The 23884-nt window shown below is 47.4% G+C and overlaps 1 pseudogene; it reads left to right on the top strand.

The window, feature by feature from the left end:
• Positions 1 to 14803: 14803 nt before the first annotated feature.
• Positions 14804 to 19414, top strand: LOC124663902 (annotated as a pseudogene).
• The last annotated feature ends 4470 nt before the right edge of the window (positions 19415 to 23884 follow it).

The following is a 23884-nucleotide window of genomic DNA, read 5'->3' on the forward strand; positions in this document are numbered from 1 at the left end:
ATATATATGTTGTTTATGTTCTTGCATGCTCTCCGGTGCTAGTAGAGGCTCGGCCAAGTTGATACTTGTGACTCCAAGAGGGAGTATTTATGCTCGATAGTGGGTTCATGCATCCATTGAATGCGGGACGATAATAGAAAGTTCTAAGGTTGTGGATGTGCTTTGTTGCCACTAGGGATAAAACATCAATGCTTTGTCTAAGGATATTTGTGTTGATTACATTACGCACCATACTTAATGCAATTGTCTGTTGTTTGCAACTTAATACTGGAAGGGGTGCGGATGCTAACCCGAAGGTGGACTTTTTAGACATAGATGCATGCTGGATAGCGGTCTATGTACTTTGTCGTAATGCCATGATTAAATCTCATAGTAATCATCATGATATGTATATGCATCTCTATTTGTCAATTGCCCAACTGTAATTTGTTCACCCAACATGCTATTTATCTTATGGGAGAGACACCACTAGTGAACTGTGGACCCCGGTCCATTCTTTTACATCTGAATACAATCTACCGCAATCGGTGTTCTCTACTCGTTCTTCGCAAACAAACATCATCTTCCACACTATACATTTAATCATTTGTTTACAGCAAGCCGGTGAGATTGACAACCTCACTGTTACGTTGGGGCAAAGTATTTTGATTGTGTTGTGCAGGTTCCACGTTGGCGCCGGAATCTCTGGTGTTGCGCCGCACTACACTCCGTCACCAACGACCTTCACGTGGCCCTTGACTCCTACTGGTTCGATAAACCTTGCTTTCTTACTGAGGGAAACTTGCTGCTGTACGCATCACACCTTCCACTTGGGGTTCCCAACGGGCGTGTGCTTTACGCGTCATCAACGGCCGCGCCCAGTTCTGGGGCGTTCCGGGACGCACCCTCGAGAACGTCATTCGCGGCATCCACAACGGCGCTCCAAGGTTGGAGATGTCGTCGACACCGCTACCGTCTCCTCGAGGAGGACCACCGCAATGGCAGCCGAGGAGGACGACGTACTCGTCCTCCTCGAACTCTTCTTCCTCAGGACCGGCCCGATCGACGCCGTCCTCGTCGTACCGCTCGGCGGCCTACAACGTCCCCAAACGCGAGGTGAAGGAGGATCCGGCGACGTCTGTCAACATGAGGCGTGGTGGCAGCGGCAGCCGGCGGCAGCAAGAGAGGCGCGGCGGTGCCCTCCTCATCCCGAAGCCGGAGGTGAAGGAGGAGCCGGAGGAAGCGGCACAGGCGGCACTACTGGCGGAGTACGAGCGGCAGCAGCGGCTCATCGCCAGCAGCGACGACCCCGAGGACTGCCCAGGACTGCGGGCGGCGTGCTTGGCGTCCATGAACGACAAGGACGCCTGGAGGGGCGACCTCGACATGGCGATCGCCATGTCCATCCGCGACTCCGGCAAGCCGCTTGTGGACCTCACCGACGACGGCGAGGCAGGACCAAGCGGCTTGGTGAAGGACGAGCCCGTCGACGAGCCCGTCGACGAGCGCGTCAAGCAGGAGGTCGTCACCGACGACATGTACAACTTCCAGCACTACTACGACGCCTCCGGCCGCCGCAAGTACTTCTAGATTAGGTTTAGTTTAAATTTAGTCAAATTTCGTTCGAATCTATGTAAGTTTGGACGAATCTAATTGAATCTCGCTTAAGTTTAAAATTTTCGAAATTTTATTTGAGGTACGCGACGTCCCCTAAACGCGGCACGAACGAAACACGTCCCCCAAACGCTCAATCCGGCGCGTTTTGGGGGACGGTTTGCCCAACAATTCAATTCTGCCAGAGGGAAGCAAATGAGGTAGCTCATGAGATTGCTAGGGATTGTTTTAGTAGTAAAATTTCATGTAATTGGGTTGATGAACCCTAGCTTTATTATTCCGCAACTCATCAACGATGTAATCAAACTTTAATTGTGGAGCAGCAAGTTTCAGACGCACTCTTTTTTCTTACCAGGGTACCGAAAGGGACCGGAAGGTTTTTAATAAGACAGCTTGCTAGCTCAATATCTCTATATATATATATATACTACTTAAAAAACACGAAGACGTTCCGTCGTCAATCGATCTCACGGTACGTCCTCCCTTTCGTCGCCCTCCTCTCCACTTCGTCCCGCAGACGCACGAATGGGCCAAGCCCAACAAAACGTTTCGCTCATCCCACACATTCCCGACCGATTTTGTTTCTGGAGCGCCGACATCCTCCTCCCCTTAGGGCTCGTTTGGTTGTCAGGGGAGGATAAACCAGGGAAACTTAGCCCCAGCGGGAATTTTGGGTTGCACGCGGGATCCCCGACTCCATTAGCCCCAATCCCTGGTATTGTTTGGACGCATGGAAAAGTGACTTTTGCACGGAAACAACCGAGGTAGGCAGAAATGAAGTTATATTTGCTCCATCACGTACGTAGAAAATTGCGAAACAGTTCTCGGAAGGCATGTACTCCATCCGCACCGGAAAAAGCGTCCCACAGGAAACAAATGATTTTTTTTTTTTTGCAAAAACAAAGTACATAACGCACTGAATCTTCTCCTAAAATTCGATAATCAAATTTGAATCTTCTCCATGGTCCACTTTGCTCGCCGTTGCAGGGGCCGCCGCACCCAGCTCCACCTTCGGGCCGCCATCCGACGCTGGCCATCGGAGGAGCTGGCCCGACCACGCGGAGGGGATGTCGCCACCAGCAACACCTCTGGCCACCATCTACCCTCTAGTCGTCGTCGGAAGTTGCGCCCAGGGGGCGACGTGCCGGCCACCGCTGTGCTCGTCGTCAGAGGGGCCGCGCTGCGACTACGGGCAGGGGATCCGCCGCGACGACGACGACGACTCGCACTCGCCATCGCTGCAACGACAGAAGGGTCCGCAAGAGATCGCCATGATCCAGCTGCAACTGCAACTCTGGCCTATGACAAGATTGATCAGGTCTCCAAGAAAACAGAAGATCATTCTAGGAAACTGCAACTCTGGCCTATGACAAGATTAATAATGTGATATAGTATCATTTCAGTAATGTCCAACATGTCACTTAATCTTTTCATAAGAATTAAAATTATACACAAAGTCTAGCAAATAATAATAGTTCTAACATCAGAAAAAACATTCTCCACAATTTCCATGTTTACACCATTGCTAAATTTGAATGTTAAAAAGGCCCAAAGTTACAAAGAAGACTCGTAGGTGCAGAAAAACGAAATTCTGGACAGATCTAAACTGATCATTGTTTGCATTCTGTTCAGACAAATTGAATAAATAGACACTCTCTGGAAAGGTTCAAACATAGTCTACAACTTATCTTTAGAGATCAGTTGAAATTATGGAGAGAACAGTCTATGATTTTAGTTAAAAATTAGTGTCTTTGACATCAGCTAGAGTATTTCATCTAGCTGAACCTACCAATATAGTAGTTCATAACAACACATGGCCAGGGCAGAGTGAGAGCTAGCTAACTGCAGAATTATACGGTCCACAAAGTCAAACGTTGATGCTAGAAAACTTGCAGCTTCTCTAACCTTCGATGGTCACGTTTCTAGATCTGGAGCAGCAACCTCATCATCCTTGGATTTTGGATCTGGAGCAACAAAGATTATGATACAGTCGGAGAAGAAAATGGAAAGGGAAAAAAGCAAGAAAGGAAGAAGGAAGAGGAGGTGAACGTGATTACAGTACTCACCGGACCACCATCTTTGCTGCCGGAGCGGAGAAGATTTTGAAGGTGGACCGGGGATACGATGGTGGCGGAGTACAGCTCTGGATCTTCGAGGTCTTCAGGTCGGGGAGGGGCTTCGAGGAGATGCGGTTGGAGGCGGGGAGGGGAGGTGAGGGAGTCCGGTTGCCGGAGGTGGGAAGGGGAGCGGTCCGGTCGCCGTCGCCCTCCTAGTCGCCGCGCGGAATCTCTTCCTCGCCTCGCGACTGGTGGAATGGGCTCCCCGGGTTGGACGCGGAATCGACGCGGAATAGCAGGCTCGCGGACATCCAAACGACCAGATGGGCTCACCCGGGGCAATTCGGCCCGGGGTTAGTTCGCCCCGGGAAAAGTAGGGGAAGCCCCTGGGAACGGGCGTAACCAAACGAGCCCTTAGCCGTCTCCTCTCTACGAACGAGCAACTTCACCTCGTGCTCAATGGCGCCGGTTGTCCATCCGCCGCCTTTGCCACCACCCCACCTCGGCGGCCCGCCTAGAAACTGATAGATCTCGGAGGCTTCCACATCCGCGAGCACATCCCGTCCCCCTCCCTTCCGCCTGGCCTCTCGTCAGTCTCAGGCACGGACTCTCCGGCCTGCCCATATACTTGTCGATCTCGGCATCATCAACATCAACAAGCACATCCACGTCCCCCTCCCCTCCGCCGGGCCTCTCCACGCTTTCGGGCGCGGACTCGGGGCAGTCGATTGGGACCATAGAGAGGGGCGGTATAGGAAGGGGTCGTGCGGCTCAGAGCGAGCAGTGGCCTATGGAGCGGGGGCGCATGGCGGCGCCGCGAACACAGCAGGTGGGTCGAGGTAAAGGTTCTCCCCTGACCCTTTTTCCGGATGGGAAATCTATGATGGTCACCTCATCGAGAAAAAGAAATTGTGGGTTGCATCAGGGACGTCTCCGAGAAAGTTTGGCCATGGCCTCCAGCAGGGTCAGTGCTCCTCCTCTTCCTCATCTACGCAACCTGTAGTTTCTACCCGCACTATGCATGCTTGCCATGTTTCTGTCCATACGCGTATACATGCACTTTGCATGCCTACAGGGAAATCATTGATTTTTAGCTGAATCAAATAGCCAGAATCTTACCGTGCTTATGTAGGTGTGTCTTTTTCAACTATAGATCATTTACTCTTGTTAATAATTACAAGTAATGTTTCCCTAAATTTTGATGTGAACAATGACACTGTAAGCAGGTTGTTGCTGTAGCCAATCGCCATATATTTCGATTTATCTGTTTGATATGTGCATCTTATCTTAGGTTTAGTGCTTTTCTTTGTTTGAATAACTAATAAACTAATTTTGTTGCATGGACGTCCTGGCGAGTGACGACCTTCGATTTGTTAGATCTTTAGTAAATTTGTTTGTGTTTACTTCTCCAAATGAAAAAACACCATTTTAAAATTCTATGTTCTACATCTATATTCTGTTATAAGAGTCTGCAGTATGCATGTCGTAAGAGTATAGATGGTTGCTAAATCTCCACCTTGATCAATTGTTTTAATCGGTGCTTGATAAAGTGTTTTAATCATTGTTTGTTCAATCATTTATATTAGTAGGAGTATCCGTGCTTGATCAGTTGTATTTTTAGTGCTTGTGACAGCTTGGGTCAAAACTTATTTTTGGTAGAATTGTTTGTTTGCCACTGAGTTTAGTTTACTCGACAAATTGTACAACAAAGTGCTTCATAAATTTTTCTTGGTATGCTGCCCTTTTTTACCAATTACTTGAATTTTAGTTGAGAGGCCAAATAAACTATCATCAATTGAATTTTCACTGTCATGCTGTACTCAAACTGAAACACCCCCGGGATAGGTGCTTTTTAATACTGGCATGACCATATTTTACTATCCTGACCAACCCAGTCTTTCTTTGTTGCCATACACATGATTTATCACAAAATCGGATCTGCAGCTAGAACGACCTGCGATACTGCAGGACTGCATGAGGAAGCAATACTCATTTACATCGTTCAGTTTTACTTCTCGTTAGAAGGCCAAACAAGATTCACCTGGTAAATAACTCCTTGACCGTACTTTGAAATAATTTACATTTTGCTGATGGAGTGATGGGTACAGTGAAAGTGTTATGGAGATAGTTCTACATGGGTATGTGCAAAGTGTTTAACATCAACTATTGTGAACTTTCCATATATTTGAATGGCTGAATGTGATGTCTATTTGGCAATGTGTCTTTATTATTTGCGGTTTGTATACTTGCTAAAGCTCTGAGCTGTTGAACAAATTACTTCAGGGACAATGTGAAGCTAATCCATGAGATTTTAGTCAGGGACAATGTGAAGCTAATTCCTGAGATTTTAGTAAGAGCCAAAACACTGAATCTGGTGATTAGCCCCTGGATCTTTTTGTTTACGAGCTATGCATCTGTCGTGTTTGCCCTGAGGTAGCGTTCACCTTGGAAGTAAGGACATGTCGTGTTTGGGTTTTATCAGGCCAGCCTTACACAGCACAACATTGCCAGCTGCTTGCCCGAGCAGAACAAATCCCACTTACCAAGAGATATGTCAGGTAACTTACAAGTTCTTAGGCAGGTGCAATTTTTCCATGAACCATGTGACGGTTTTCCTGGGGAATTTACACGGTGCAGATTTCTTTCATTTCTCTCAGAATTTATCTATGAAAGCTCCAAGTTGCTACTATTTATTTCACTTCATAGCTTTCTATTTTTCATTCCTAAGTTATTCATTCATTTTACATATTCTATAATTAGTTTTTTTTGTTTTCAGTATATGGGCGGTGTTTTGCATGATGGTGCTGCAAAAATTATGGTATAAGGCTATGCGCATACTCTGAAGGTTATTGTCTTATTGAATATATGCAGTAGCCCTGTTTATTAAGTGTTTCTTTCCTAACAATACTTTTTTTGGGATTTTTGGATTATCAACGATCTCTGCAATAGGAGATTACAAAAAAAAAATGGCGAGGGCTAGGTACAACATCTGACATTCGCTTTTGCAGACAATTAAGTATTTGTATCTTCATATGTGAGAAGAGAGGTTTATATTTAGCCTAGAGTGACAAGGTTTCTACCGTCGCTCACAACCAAGCATTACCTGGTACTGAACCTCCCAGTCAGCAGATTAATCTCCAGACCTACAAAACACGGCTAAGTTGTGAGTCATAGAGTTCACATCTCTTTCAATTTTAGTATCAGCACTTAACATAAAGCTTGGCCAGCCTCTTGATATTTTCATAGATCATACAAATTGGCCAGATATTCTTTGCATGATTGTTCATTGCAGCGACTGATGCCTATCAACCACTTTCAATCGTAGGTTTCAACCTATTCATATAGTTTAGTCATACCGTCGTACAGGCTAGCTAGAGCATCAATAAAATTTCATTTCTAAATTCTAAACTGAATTCTGTATCGAAATTCATCAAAGCCATGTGTTCCATCTAGCGCTATGTATTTCCATGGTTACTCCTATGATTTCTTAGCTGTCAGTGATCCACACAGTTCGGTCTGATCATGTTAAACAAATGTCCATTTCTTCGTAGAAAGTATAGTAGTTAGAATCCTCAAAAAAAGTGGAGTAGATGGAAGTTTATGTGCATTTAAATGTATTTGACTAACTGGTGACTTTATACAGGTGTATGAAAATATACTAATATCTATACTACGATGCCGCATTCTGTCGTCGGCCGATACGTCGATGGCTTCGTCCGCAGCACCCTCCCACGATTCCTGGCCAAAAAAAAAAAGGAAAAAAGTGTGAGGAATCATCTCCTGTCGCTCACCTCTCACCCCTTCGCTGGACAACCTTTGGTCCACGCATGACAAGCCTATTTTCAGAGCCAGGTTATGGAGAGAGCTAAAAGCCTAAAATGTTATATGCCATTTAACGGTGGGCCGGTGGCAGCAGAAGCAAGGGCATCCGCATGCCTGACCTATAGGATCCAGCTCGCCCAGGCAGTTCATCACTTCATCTAAGCTGAGCTTTCAAGGTTTCCTCCATCTTGAATTCTCAATCCCTTGTATTTCTTGATTTCTTATGTATGAACATCCAGATCAGGTCATCAGACATCTGCCATGTATGTGTTGTTTTAAAAACACAATTCATGGAAAGTTGTGCTCCATGTATTTTTTATAACTTCGTTGCAGGAGTCTCCTGCTTTAGGGATTGAAGAAAATAGATAGTTACAATATGTTGGAGAAGAGTTGTTAGTATGTGTGCCAATACTAGAGATTTCCAACCAAATCAGCGAATTATTATCCTTTGTCTCCAACAGAAAATAATATCTCAGTTTCTATAACCTTGCATTTGTTTCCTTGTACTACATTTGCTTAATCATTTTCTAGGCGAGTGTGCATGCCAAGAGGTTGGTATTAACAACTGAGGGTGTACATCTTGGTTAGTATTTTTGTTCGATTCAGAGTTAGTAACCAGACCTGGCAGGCAATGGGTAATACACATTGTGATATCTGTGTTATGAAATCTACTTAAGTTCTTGACATACTGTTGCATCTGTAGCAGATGGATTTGGTGTTAGGATGACTCTGAATTTTTTTTTGTGAAGACTTTTTACGAATTGCTCTGAAGATCCCGATCCGTTTTTTTCTTCGAGCTTTCAAGATGAGTTGACTGAATCTTTACTTCTGTTTGACTTATTTCTTGCACCATATGTAATTCTTTTGCATGGCTCTCCTGGAAAATCTGTAAGCATAAGCCCTAGAAGGAGTAGGAGCTTGTCCATTTAGTATGACAAATTTGAAGAACATGATTGGGGATAGAGATCAGGTGACATGCACCTTTTGCATGTCACCTGGTGACATGCGGCCTAAATCCAAATTTAAATATTGCGAAAAAATTTGAAAAAAATCATGCATGTTCACAGCACATATTAACGCGACCCCTAAAAATTTTAGATCAAAATTTGAAACATACATCGATAAACAAAAAAGAGAAACTCAGATGTGAATAGTCTACAGAGAAACTCAGATTTGAATTCGAGAACTATTCATGACAGATTTCTCTTTTTTGTTTCTCGATGTGTGTTTCGAATTTTGATCTGAAATTTTTAGGGGTTATCTTAATATGTGCTGTGAACATGCATGATTTTTTTCAAAAAAATTCGCAATGTTTAAATTTGGATTTAGGCCGCATGTCACCAGGTGACATGCAAAAGGTGCATGTCACCTGATCTCTATCCCATGATTGGATATGATTTAGAGACCACTACTTTTGTGTACTATTTTCACATTTCCAGGACCCACATTTTCATAGGCGATGTTTTTATTGTTAAACATATACACGAAAAGACAACTCATTTTTGTGGGTCAGTGGAATTGCTGGTCGCGCACTTACAGGAGGAAAGATATGAGGAACAATGGTAGGTTGATTTTTCAAACAAATGTACGCAGTGCATGAAATTGTAAATGTATTGTAAATGTAGTATACTATTTTTTGTTGCTGCTTCACATTTTGTGTTATATTGCACTTTTCGGAACCAGTTTAGACATGGATTTAGGATCAACAAAGATATTCTTGTTATTGACGCACTTACACAATGAAAGTACTGCAAATTGTTTTCTGCAAACATGGCTAATATGATGCGAATATTGTGTGCTATAGAAAAAAGATACATCACATGTTGAGGATGTTTAAAGAAGGAACACATGTTGATCCCAAGGGGTTTAGTAAGTGGGGTAAAAATGATAGAATGTAGTATAAGATATTTAAAAACCATAAATCGTGCCTGCGACACCCAATAAAATGGAATCGCTTTTTTTTCATACTTTGTTTTCCCGTAGCAACGCACGGGCATTCAACTAGTTGTGTTAAAAAAAAGTTTGTACTGAATCCGAATCTTACCAAATCAATCCTGATTTCTTGCCTCCTCCTCAAGAAAATTCGTCCATGTATAGTCCTTCTCATGTGCACACGATTTCATAGAAATCCTAGAGATTTTTCCACCAAATCGATTGCCTAAATTCGCCGGAATTCGCTCGCCATCGAAGGTGGAAATCAAGCTTTCCGTAGAGATTACCGATGGGTTTGGCCGGACCAACAACGCCTTAAATCGACCAGCGCCGCCATCTAAAACGACGCCATGACCTCACAAACACGGATTCGACCGCCGCCTCCTACGGAGCACTGATCTCCGGCCACTCCCGGCTGTGTGTCAGGATCCCGGTGGATGGTCCTCCGTCTTCTCTGCCGAGGTGCACGTCCGCCGTATGCATCTCCGGATCAGCTACTCCTCTCCGTTCTGGTGATGGCCATGGCAGCCTAGGAGCTTTGGCGGGAGGTCGGGCCCTCCGATCTGCGAACTGGAGCCCGATTCTGGTGCTCTCCTGTCTGATGGTGTTGTCCTCTCAAGAAGTCGCTGGGTTGACGTCTGACTGCCTCCTCGAGGTGGAGGCGTAGACCACGTCCGGACAAGCAACGCCAACTGCATATTCTTTTGGCGGCTGTTGGCACATCCCTCCTTCAGCTGCGACATTGTTCTTGTCAGACATTGATGGTCGACCCAATGACATGGTGATGCTCCAGAATATAAGCCTACTGATGCAGGTGAGTCTGAACCTGCAGACGAGTTTGTCCCAACAAGCGAAAGGACTAAAATGCTGGTGAGTATGGGCCTTGGATTGTGCTAGCAAGCAAGGTCGTCGGAGGAGGTGATGACATGCGAGGAGATGATATTCGGCAGCCGGCGCGCACATCTGTGCCGGACTCGTGCGCCACGGTCGAGGCTGGGTGCAGGAGCATGGGGTGACTGCTTGGTTGTGGAGGATGTGTACGGAGCAGGGGGCGGCAGATTCAGGCTGCAGAGATACTGTCCAAGGAGGGAATTCGTGCTCCCAAAGGATGGTGTTGGTGCTAAAATATGGTGCTGAACATGGGCTTATGAGATGCATTTCTATTGAAGCATCGCTATTGTGGAGGACAGTTTTATCTTGATGCAACCAGAGATAAATCATCTTGGAGTAAATATCAGAATGGGTTCAGAAGATTTCTATGGTTATTCTCATAGCTTCTCCCAGGATTATCTAAGAAACAAGAAGAAGTGGCAGGAGCATTTAGAAGAAACAACTATACCTAGGAGACCAGGACCATCATGTTCAGTCTACATGCAAGGGAGGCTATCTAAGCTGGAAGATGGCCTATATGTGCGAGTTTGTGACAGTATGGAGAGTTGTGGTAAAGTGAATTGACCAGCTGATTTTCACAGGAATTTTCTGAAATTTCGGCCTAAGCAAAATTCTATTCTTGTACAATAGATGCACTGCGGATTTTAAAGAGAGAGAGATTATGCATCAGTCATGAATCCTACCAGCCTGCACCAAATAGGATTTAAATTTGCAAGCACTTAGGATATCATAAGTTGTTACTGACATTGATTTTCTTTCAGCTAGACACCCCTCTGATCAGAGCATGGTTATCTGCTTCGGTACTTCCTCAATGCAAAATCTGGTAGGACGTTAATTGATAGATTAAATATATTTAACTTTCTTACTTGCAGACAGTTTTGTGAAAAATCACGGCAACTCTGAAAACTTTACTGAAACCATCATGGAGCACAAAAGGTTCTATTATGGTAATTCGGGCATGAAATTCGTTGTTATCAGGTTACATCATAGCAGTAACATTATCTACAGGTAATCATTATGTGTATTCTTGTTGTCAAGATGCAAATCGTGTGAGTCATATCAATTATAGGATAAGAATTGCTATTCAGTTGTCGTTGCTTAACATATTGTTTTTGATAGGATCTGAGATCCTACCAGGCCGGTTACGTAGATTGTAGGGATGGAAGTGTGCTAGACGAGGGAGAGGAAGGCGGCGCCAGGGAAGGAGCGGCGGCTAGGGCAGGGAAGACCGACTCCTCAAGGAGTCGGCAATAACGATCTATAAGATCTGTTTATTGCTTGATCGATATGGTCTATTACAACTTGTATTTATAAGAGAATTGCGAAACCCTAATCTGCTAACTTGGGCTAAGCCCCTCACTTAGGCCTGGCCGGTTGGGCCACCAGGCCGGTCATAACATCTCTCCCCGCCTTCTCAAACAGCTCGTCCTCGAGCTGGATAGCTGGAAACTGCTGGTGGAACTCATCCCGGAACGGTGTCGGCTCGGGAGACGGCCGCGTCAGCCCAGCCCAGCTGCGACGACATCAGCCGCAATGTCGTCTACGGTCTCCAAGTAGAACAGGCGTGGACAAACGTGGCCCGGTACATAGAGCTCGTCGCGGTTGAAGCATAACCCTTTACGACGGCGCTCGAGCTGTTCGGCCGTGGTCGGCCGACGGAAAGGCCGCGTCGGAGCTGGATCGGAGTACCCCGCATGAGTCACGGTCGTGAGCGCCCGGCCCGGTGGTGTCGGGGGAGGGCGGTCGGCTGGCCGAACGTCGCCGGCCGGGAAGGCCTCGCTGCATGGACCGCGCGCGCTGCTCGAAGGCGCGAGCGTAGTACATGGCCGACCGCAGGTCTCGGGGATCCCGCATCTCCACGTCGACGCGAATGTGGTCCGGCAGTCCGCCAATGAAGAGCTCGGCGCGCTGCTGCCCCGTCACCCCGGGCGCATGGCATGCGAGGGCTCGGAAGCGGTCGGCGAAGTCCCGCACCGTGGTGGTGAAGGCCAAACGCCCGAGTTCCGCCAAGCGACCGCCGCGAATCGGGGACCGAAGCGTAGAAGGCGAGGCTCGCGGAAGCGGTCCCATGGGGGCATGCCGCCCTCATCCTGCTCGAGGGAGTAATACCATGTCCGGGTGGCGCCGCGGAGGTGGTACGAGGCGAGCCAAGTCCGGTCCGAGGCGAGGGTGCGCCGCCCTCGGAAGAACCGCTCGCATTGGTTGAGCCGGCTGAGGGGTCCTCGACGCCGTCGTACGTGGCGAAGTCGAGCTTGGCGTAGCGTGGGGGTTGGGCCGGCAGCGCCTCGGTACTCCGCGCGTCCGGCGGAAGGCTCCGCCAAGCGCGAGTATGCCGGCTCCGGAAAGGAGGGCCTCGGAGGGTCCCCGGCGGTCGTGTAGACGGGAGGAGGCGCCGATGCGGACGAGTAGACGGGCGGGGGCTCCGTCGCGGTCACCCACGCCGGGAGCCGCGAGGGCGACGGCGGGAACGACACCCGCCGGATGGGGACGCCCGGGGCAGCGAGGCGGGCCCGGCGCCGGGGGCCGGCTGCCACGACGACCACGGCCGTGGGGGCGGCGAGGTCGGGGGCGGGCGGGCACGCCCGGACGGGCGGAAACGCCGGCGCGGCCGAGTAGGCGTTGAGGGCCGGCGGCGGCGGCGGCGGGGTCATCCCCGAGTGCCGATCGGGCACAGGCGGATGCCTTGGACGGCGGTGGCGAGGTCGCGGATGGCCGTCGAGAGCTCTTGCCGCGAGAGGAGGGCGGCGCCCGCGACATCCGCCAGGGGCGCCGCGACGCCCGTGGAGGGCGGCGGCAGGGGCGCGGCGGCGGAGGAGGCCGGCGGCGTCTCGGAGGCGGCGGCGGTGGTGGCGGTGGGCTGGCTCGAAGACATGATCGTAGAGGTCTCTGATACCAAATTGATAGGATCTGAGATCCTACCAGGCCGGTTACGTAGATTGTAGGGATGGAAGTGTGCTAGACGAGGGAGAGGAAGGCGGCGCCAGGGAAGGAGCGGCGGCTAGGGCAGGGAAGACCGACTCCTCAAGGAGTCGGCAATAACGATCTATAAGATCTGTTTATTGCTTGATCGATATGGTCTATTACAACTTGTATTTATAAGAGAATTGCGAAACCCTAATCTGCTAACTTGGGCTAAGCCCCTCACTTAGGCCTGGCCGGTTGGGCCACCAGGCCGGTCATAACAGTTTTAGTACATATATATCTAAAATACCAGTTCAATCATGATACATCTACAAACACATTTTCTAATATTGTACTTTTGTTTGCCTGTGAAGGGAACTGCAGAATGAATTCTTGAACATGCATTTGCTCATGTTTCTGTTTTCTTGCAATAATTCATCTTGATCACTGGTTGGAAAAAACATAATACAGACTACAAATTTTGTTCACAATCTGATAGATCATGGAAGAACCTCGATACCCAGTTTTCTGCTTTAATTCATTTCTTTATTGCTCTTTTTTATTTAGTATATTATTGTTCTCTTTCTCATTGTACAGTATCAAAAGTAGTGCATGTATGCGGATCACAAGTTGACAAAACGTGGTGATTAAAAAAAAAAATCAAACCCCATAGCCCCCTAACGCCATTATGTCTGGACTTCATGCATCCCTATTGTTGGAGCATTAAAATATAAGATCTCTAAAATTTGTGGCAGCACACAAGAATTCAGTTAGGCCAGTCAAACGAGTTTGAGCCAAAATATAAGTAGTGATAATGTTTAAAAATACAATTTTAAAACTCTCTTTTTTTGCGAAACTCTTGCTTTTCTAATAAGCGACATTTGTTTTGCAACACCAAGTGTAGATGGCAGACAGGTGTTGCAAACCATCATACAAAGTCCGTAGAATTACAATGTGAAATGGAGTATGCAACAACTTTAAATTACAGGGGTTGTGGCGACAACCATCTACGGTATTACAATTCAGTGCAGCGAGAGCCTCACAAGCCCATCTTAGTATTAGGCATGTTTTATCTCGCAAAAAAAAAAGTATTAGGCATGTTTGTCATGAGTAGAAGAAAATGTGACTACCTTCGTCAATGATGGCAAATAGAAGAAATATCATCACGGATGATTCATTGGAACGAGCGAGTTTTCGCTTCTCCCGGTGCAACGCACGGACACTTTTGCTAGTAATATATAATAGAATCACGTCCTGCTTAATATGGACAGCAAACCCTTTGGCGCCCAAAAAAGCTCTCCATACGGCCCAAAAGTTTGACTAGCTGTGGATGGGGTAGAGCATGCGCGTCTGCCACTAGCCCACTATCCATATGCGTTTCAGAATCACAATATGAACAGGTTCGATGCATGTGTCCGCTGCAATACAGCCCGAGAGAGCCACTTGATACATGCGGGCTACCTTCCTTGTCATCACCACATACAAAGCTCCGTTGCTTCCAAGAAAAGGGAACCTTGGCGTCTACTAGGATCCCCAGTTGAGTGAAAAAGTTCAGACAAACCACACTATATGAGCAGCTTGGTGAGCATACGAGCAGGAGCAGCACAATGGCCACCACACCCATTTCCCTTCTCCTCCTAGTTCTATCAGCCATTTCTGTAGCTGGTAGCGCCCCTTCTTCTCCCAACGGCAATGGCAGCGACACAGACCTTGCCGCTCTGCTGGATTTCAAAGCCCAGCTCTCCGACCCTCTTGGTGTCCTTGCCGGCAACTGGACAACCAGTACATCATTCTGCCATTGGGTCGGCATCTCATGCAGCCGCCGTAGGCAGCGCGTCACTGCTCTGTCGCTGCCGGATACACCCCTCTATGGACCGATCACACCTCACCTCGGTAACCTCTCTTTCCTCTCTGTCCTCAATCTCAACAACACCAATATTACGGGCTTTATCCCACATGATTTTGGCAGACTACATCGCCTCAAGTTCCTGCAACTTGGCTTGAATGGCCTGTCAGGTAGCATCCCTCCCACCATTGGAAACCTCACGGGGCTTCAACATCTTGATCTAAAGTTGAACCTTCTCTCCGGTCCAATCCCGCTAGAGCTACAGAACCTGCACAATCTTGCATACATAAATCTCGCGCGAAACGACATTAGCGGCTCTATACCCACCAGCATATTTAACAACACCCCTATGCTAACCTTCATAAACTTCGACAACAACAGCCTGTCAGGATTAATACCATCCTGCATTGGCTCCTTGCCGGTGCTCCAGTACCTCCGTATGAACTACAATCTTCTCACCGGCCAAGTGCCAACGGCCATTTTCAACATGTCTAAACTTCAGACTCTCTATCTCACCCATAACTACTTAACTGGTACTTTCCCTGGCAACGAGAGTTTCAGTCTCCCGATGCTGCAAGTTTTCAGCATGGGAAAGAACAATTTCACAGGGCAGATTCCGTTGGGCCTCGCATCTTGTCAGCACCTCCAAGCTATTTCCTTGTCCATTAATTCATTTGAAGGTCTTGTGCCAACATGGCTAGGCAAGTTGACTCGTCTCTTTTGGCTTTCCATAGGGGAGATGGGCCTTTTTGGTCCAATCCCTACTACACTTAGCAACCTCACTTCGCTGAATGTCCTTGACCTGGGATCCAACAAGCTAACAGGAGCCATCCCAACAGAACTCGGCCAGTTGACTGAATTGTCAGAGTTGAATCTTTCAGACAATGAGCTAACAGGACCCTTTCCTACTTCTCTTGACAACCTAACTGAGTTAGCAATATTACTGTTGGACAAAAACATGTTGGTTGGATCAGTACCTAGGTATATTGGTACCATGAACTCTTTGGTAGACCTTGATATTTCAACAAACTACCTATATGGGGATCTCAGCTTCTTGTCTGATTTTTCCAATCTTCCGAATCTCCAGTATCTTAGCGTCATGTGGAATAATTTCACTGGTAACCTCCCTAACTGTGTAGGGAATCTATCAACCCAGCTGCAAACTTTTTTAGCACGTAGAAACAGGTTAGTTGGAGAGCTTCCAACTACAATTTCAAATTTAACTAGCCTGATTGTCCTTGATCTTTCAGGAAACCAACTTGAGAGTGCAATTCCACAGTCCATCATGATGATGAAAAATCTACAATGGCTTGATCTCCATGATAATAACTTGTTCGGCTCCATCCCATCTCAGATTGCCATGCTAAATAATCTAGCCCATGTCTCTCTCAACGACAACAAATTGTCTGGCTCAATACCAGAAGATATCGGTAACCTCAGCAAGTTAGAAACTCTCATCTTATCTGGAAACCAGTTAACTTCAACTTTGCCGCCAAGTTTGTTTCATATTGATAGCCTACTAAGCCTAGAACTATATGAAAACTCTTTGAACGGTTCACTGCCATTTGATATAGGCCATCTGAAACAAATTATTACCATGGATCTATCTACCAATCACTTTGTTGGTCGGTTCCCAGATTCGATTGGACAACTCCAAATGTTAACTGCTTTGGACCTATCACAAAATTCCTTCTCTGATTCAATTCCAAACTCTTTCAACAAACTAACCAGCTTGAAAAGTTTGGACCTATCCAATAATAATCTCTCTGGTACAATCCCAAATTACATGGCCAATTTTACCCTCCTCACTTCTTTGAACCTATCTTTTAATAATCTGGAAGGTCAGATACCCAATGGAGGGATCTTCTCAAACATTACCTTACTGTCCTTGATGGGGAACTCCGGTCTTTGTGGTGCTTTACGCTTAGGGTTTTCAACATGTCACTCAAAGAAAACTAAAGGTGGCGTGCTGAAACTTTTAGTCCCTACCATCATCATAGTGATCGGTGTTGTAGCTTCCTGCATATATGTAATGATAAGAAAGAAAAGTAAGAATCAACAAGGTGTTTCTGCCGGCGTGGTTGACCTGACAAGTCATCCTTTGGTTTCCTATCATGAGCTCGCTCGTGCTACAAATAACTTCAGTGAGAGCTACCAGCTCGGGTCTGGAAGCTTTGGAAAAGTTTTTAAGGGACAGCTAAACAACGGTTTGGTGGTTGCAATAAAAGTCCTGAACATGCAGCTGGAGCAAGGCATGAGAAGCTTCGATGCCGAGTGCCATGTGCTCCGTATGGCGCGGCATCGCAACCTGATAAGGATACTCAACACATGTTCTAACCTGGACTTCAGAGCACTAGTACTTCCATACATGCCCAATGGCACATTGGACGCTCTCTTGCACTGCTCTGAAAGCACAAGGCACTTGGGGTTATTCGAGAGGCTAGGCATCATGCTCGATGTGGCAATGGCGATGGAGTATCTGCACCATGACCACTACGAGGTGGTCTTGCACTGTGACTTGAAGCCCAGCAATGTGTTGTTTGATGAGGACATGACGGCACATGTAGCAGACTTCGGCATCGCAAGGTTGCTACTATGCGACGATACCTCTGTGATCGCTATGAGCATGCTAGGCACACTTGGATACATGGCACCAGGTACTTGACTAGTGTTTCCAATTAAACTTTCTCTACCTTTGGTCCTTATAAAGCCAACGAGTAATTATGATTAATCTGCCATGTTTTGATTTCCTGTTTGTGTAATCCATATGCAGAGTACGGGACTCTTGGAAAAGCATCACGAAAGAGCGACATGTTCAGCTACGGCATTATGCTCCTGGAAGTTTTCACTAGAAGGAGACCCACCGATGCAATTTTCGTCGGAAATCTAACCTTGAGGCGGTGGGTTTTAGAAGCGTTCCCTGCTGAGCTTGCCCACATTGTGGATGACGACCTACTGCGAGGACCTTCTTCCAGTTGCAACTTGGAAGTATTTCTTGTGCCAATATTCGAGCTGGGTTTGGTCTGCACCAGCGACTCTCCTGATCAAAGGATGACGATGACAGATGTGGTCGTGAAGCTGAGAAAATCAAAGCGGAGTATACTAAATGGGGTGCAACCCAATGATCGATCAGTTTCTCCTGGGCGTGGATGTGTCTTTTCTTCTTCCTGTTAAGAACAATATCAGCATGTACAAAGCACTCACCTAATTCTGCAGTTATGTGTTCTCTTGTTAAATGCTTTTATGAGTTCTCTTGTCAAAGGCTTTTGGGCATAAAGTGGAACCTTTGGTAATAGTATTATTTTTTTAAGTTTTTGCACTGTTAAACATAGAGTGAGTTGCTACTTCTTGTAGATAGCTAGGGAACGTATCACCTGAAAATGGACTACTTCCTGCAAATCTGCAAATTCCGGTCCATGTCGTCGGATTTGTTTCAAACGGTCAGATCTCATGTCCTGGTTCCACCACCATGCAGTTTGTAGAAAACCCCCTTACACATCTATTATCTGCCTCTTCTATCCCCGTCCCCTTGTGTCGGTACAGCAGGAGCAAACAGAATCGTGAAATCCCCTTTCTTCATCTCCCTGCTCCCCATTCCCCATCCGAGATCGAGCGGGATAGCTCCATGGCTACGGCGCCCCAAACGGGTTGGTCCAGCACGCCACTGCCCATCTACGTCCTTGCTCGCACGCAGCTCCAAGCCCCATTTCTCCGCGTCGATCTGCGCGCCGCCAGGATCTTGCTCGACGCCGTTCAAAGCTTTGTTCTTGTGCCGCCCGAGCTCCCTTGGTCCTCAACGCCACTGCCTTCTACCTAGATGCACCCAGTTTAGGAAGCAGGAGGTCCATTTGCATCGAGCACCAAGACACTCACAGTTCAAGTGGAGCACCTGAATCTATGGTTACTTATTTCAGTTCGTACCTGGGACTACGACGAGGTAAGTTTAATTTTCTGGCATTCCTGCTTAATTAAGTCAAATAAAGCATACTTGTGTGTACCTTCTGAACATATGGTGCAGTAACAAATTCCACATGAGTTTTTAGTTTATTAGTCTCTACAAGGAGAGTCATCTTCGATAAGTTTGCACCACTACCAGATGATAATAGATCAACATTATTTTGATCCCACATTTTTAGTTTATTAGTCTCTACAAGGAGAGTCATCTTAAGCCTTCATGTTATCTTTCTTTTTGACTTCAAAAGGATACTTGCCTTCTTATAGTACATGCTACAAAATATTTATATTCTTTTTGTAATTTACACAGATTATTTCCTGAAATTTAAAGGATTTTCCCACTACCCTCTTATTGGCATCTCATTAAACTTGTGCATTTTATCTGCAGAAATTTGAAGCAGATGCCACCGCGAGATAGCTATTCTATTGTCGGATTCAAAATATGTATTTATAATCTAGAATTTATGTATTAGTTGACATTTCTAGAACTTGTCCAAATGCAAAGCTTTGTACCCGCCACCTGATGTTTGTGCTATGCTAAATTGACCCACATGATGGTTTCAGAATAAAGCATGCGTGTGCTGGAGACGTGCTGCTTAATTGATGCTTGTGTTGAAGATTTATTCATTTTGTAAGATTGCTTTAGCATTTCTCTGAATGAATTTTATAGTTTGATTATTTATTTCTCCATCGACTGAAATATTTAAATGTGAGACAACAAACTAGTACTATTTTTTTTAAAAAAGTGTATACACTGTAATCATGTACGTACAAACTCATGATTAGTTAATATTGTGGAAGAAAAAGAAAAACCAGTTCAGTTTGTACAGCCAAAAATTCACAGACAACGAATTTGTCCAAGTATCTTGTAGTGCATATGTGGCACATGAAGGCCGTAAATGGTCCAGGAATGTGGAACAAGAACTGTACCAGGGGACCTCATAATATCGGAGTAACATTTGTCCAGGGTCTCTATGCAAACCGTAACTTGTGACTGCGGGCGGTTTTCTGTAAAATAACCAGGACGAGGCTTCTGAGACATCTGGATCGCTGGTACAGGATCTAACGGTCGAGAAAGGAAATTTGCAGATTTCCAGGATCTATTCATTTCCACCAGATACGCCCCCTAGATAGCTATGTAATTTCTCTTGCTTTTGTTCGTACGTCTATTCTATTCACATTCTGCTGTAAAACACAACAGTTCACGTAGCTGGCAGTACTGATGGCTGGTTTGGTTTACAATTCCTTTCAACGACGGCATTTAATTAGGAAATTGAACAACAAAATAGAAATTAGTTCACGCTCAGTCGATGAGATTGAGGGTAACCCTGAGCCTACTGAAGTACGATTCCTTTCAATGACTGCATTTAATTAAGCAATTTAACAACAAAATCACCTAAGTTGGCACAAGCTGTGTAGGCGAAGGACACAAACACAACTCATGAATCTACTGTTGCAAAATGGAAGTCAGCTCACTGCAAACAATGAGATAGTACTATAGTAGTGATCAAGACTAAGGGCATCAGCGTCCGTTTGCATCTACCGGGCAAAGTGACCGGGCCGTCCGCGGCGACGCAAACCTGGCCCAAATATGCGCCAGGTTTCGTCTCCGCGGACGCTGCGCTGTCGCGGAAAGTGTCCGCGTTCGGTGCATCCGGCCCGGTCGCAGTGACTAGGTAAGCAAAACATTATTTTTTTCATTACTATTGATTGGCCAAAAGGATCATCTTTACAGAGATGGTTAGTCGAGTTAACCTAAAACTACAATGGCCGTACCTACTCGTTGTCGCGCGGCCTACTACTAGCAGCCGGAGGGGCCGGTGCCGTCGTCGAAGCGGAGCGCTCCACGCACTCCGCACGCTGCGCACGGCGGTGATCGGACATCTCGTCCTGCCGCCTGCGGCGTTCGAGGACCTCGGCCAGGAAGGAGTCCCACATGATTGTCCTGGCCATAGAGTTGGCCTCCGCCTTCGCCGCCACCGCCTGGGCCGCCGTCGCCTCCGCCTCCGCCGCCCCGCCGCGTCGTTCGCCTGGGCCGCCGCCTGCAACCTCACCAGCTGGGCGTGGAAGCGGGCCCTGTCCCTAGCCGCCTCCGCCACCGTTTCGTCTCTAGCGGCGATGGCGCCCGCCAGCTCCCGGTTCTGCTGCTCGACCCGCGCGGGAGAAGGTCCCCTCCGCTGGAGCGAGTCCAGGTCGGAGCACATGTACTCCCGAGCCATGGCGATCGCATAGTTGTGGGCTTCCTCCTCCGTCAACCAAGCCTAACGCAGGGCGTCCCCAGCAAGGGTCTCGAAGGACGCGACCAGAACGAACTGGTCGCTGGCGCACTCGAAGCGGCCGGGTACTGGGGCGTCGTCGTCCGCGATGTCGTGGATGACGGCGTCCGCTGGTGGGGCTGCCATCGTTGCCCGCGCCTTCGCGAGCGCCGCCCTGGTGTCGGGAGCTCGGCCCTGGCGTTGGCGATCTCCGCCCTGATCGCCGCGAGGTGCCCTTGATAAGGGGTGGCCCGATCTTCTCAGTAAGCAACGGTGGTGATGATGATCACGGGATGAACACAACGGAGATACACGATGATGAAATGGATGATAACTTGTATGACACAACGAGATCCCTCGATTGGTCCCTGTCGCCAATGCAACAGCTCTCAACCCTGCAAGATATTCGCAACTCCACACACTTACGCACGTAGCCGCCGACCAAGAAGCGGTAAGTTGCAACCGTCTAATTCTCAATGGAACAGCATATCATACAAGACTTTCAGGGGTTTACACCAAATCAATGCAATATGGTGTAGAGATTCAATAGAGTTGCAAAGCAATCAACTATGAACTAGGGTTTATCTTAAACATGGTCTAAACCTAATTTGGGGGCGTCCTGGGCACTTATATAGGGGTTCAGGACGACCTCAGGTCGAAAAGATACATAGAAACCGATCCAGATCGGATCTGGTCGAGACAGACTCGGAGTCGGCCGGTCATATGGCCGGTCGACCGGGCCTGGGACCGGGCCATCCGGTTTCAACCGAGTCTGGCGCCGTGGGAACCGGGCTAAGGGTCCAGCATACTAGATAGTGCCCGGCCGGGCACAAGCGTGGCGTCCGGTCTGCGCCGGGCTGATCCGGCGTGGCGCCCGGTCGGATCGGGCCTGTGACCGGGCGCGCCGGCGTGGCGGCTGGTCTGACCGGACCTGATACCGGCCTGGACTTCTTCCTCCTTCACGCATGCCTCCCTCTCCTCCCTCGCGCGTCCATGGGATATCTTCATGTCCAGCTTCATGTCCAGCTCCATGTCCAGCTTCTTGTCCAACTGCTCCTCTCCTCCTCGTGTGATGCTTGCTCCCTCCTCATACCTGATCATACATAAGTAATAGGACTTACGCAGTATAAAGTTCTCATCGATCAAAGTATCACTTAAGAACAAGTTCACCTGTTGTTTGAGTAGCTTCGCACGAGCTCGTGTCATTGGTCCAATCTTGACTTCATTGGACTTGAGCTTCACAGCAGCATCGTCTTCATCTTGTAATGACGGAGGTTGTAGTATAGTAGGGATGTCCTCATCATCTCCCCCTTCAAAAGGCGGCGACCTCGACGCTCCAAGGTCTTCTCCATCATATGGTGTCAAATCAGCAACATTGAAAGAATTACTGACACCAAACTCATCAGTTGGAAGATCTATCGAGTATGCATTATCGTTGATCTTGGCAAGCACTTTGTAAGGACCAGCACCACGAGAAAGCAACTTGGACTTCCGCAGCTTCGGGAACCTATCCTTGCGAAAATGTACCCAGACCATATCACCAGGCTTGAACAGTATTGATACGTCTCAAACGTATCTATAATTTCTTATGTTCCATGCTACTTTTATGATGATACTCACATGTTTTATACACATTATATGTCATTATTATGCATTTTTCGGCACTAATTATTGACGAGATGCCGAAGAGCCGCTTGCCGTTTTCTGCTGTTTTGGTTTCGTAAATCCTAGTAAGGAAATATTCTCGAAATTGGACGAAATCAACGCCCGTGGTCCTATTTTTCCACGAAGCTTCCGTAAGACCGGAGAAGTAACGAAGTGGGGCCACGAGGTGGCCACACGCCGAGGCGGCGCGGCCCGGGCCCCGGTCGCGCGGCCCGTTGTGTGGGCCCCTCGTGACGCCCCTTGACCTGCCCTTCCGCCTACTTAAAGCCTTCGTCGCGAAAACCCCAGCATCGAGAGCCACGATACGGAAAACCTTCCGCAGACGCCGCCGCCGCCAATCCCATCTCGGGGATTCGGAGATCGCCTCCAGCACCCCGGCCGGAGAGGGGAATCATCTCCCGAGGTCTCTTCATCGCCATGATCGCCTCCGGATCGATGTGTGAGTAGTCCACCCCCGGACTATGGGTCCATAGCAGTAGCTAGATGGTCGTCTTCTCCTCATTGTGCTATCATGTTAGATCTTGTGAGCTGCCTATCATGATCAAGATCATCTATTTGTAATGCTACATGTTGTGTTTGTTGGGATCCGATGAATATTGAATACTATGTCAAGTTGATTATCAATCTATCATATATGTTATTTATGTTCTTGCATGCTCTCCGTTGCTAGTAGAGGCTCTGGCCAAGTTGATACTTGTGACTCCAAGAGGGAGTATTTATGCTCGATAGTGGGTTCATGCCTCCATTAAATCTCGGGACGATGACGTGAAAGTTCTAAGGTTGTGGATGTGCTGTTGCTACTAGGGATAAAACATCGATGCTTTGTCTAAGGATATTTGTGTTGATTACATTACGCACCATACTTAATGAAATTGTCTGTTGTTTACAACTTAATACTGGAGGGGCTTCGGATGATAACCTGAAGGTGGACTTTTTGGGCATAGATGCATGCTGGATAGCGGTCTATG

Source organism: Lolium rigidum, chromosome 6 (assembly GCF_022539505.1).
Source record: "Lolium rigidum isolate FL_2022 chromosome 6, APGP_CSIRO_Lrig_0.1, whole genome shotgun sequence".
Lineage (NCBI taxonomy): Eukaryota > Viridiplantae > Streptophyta > Magnoliopsida > Poales > Poaceae > Lolium > Lolium rigidum.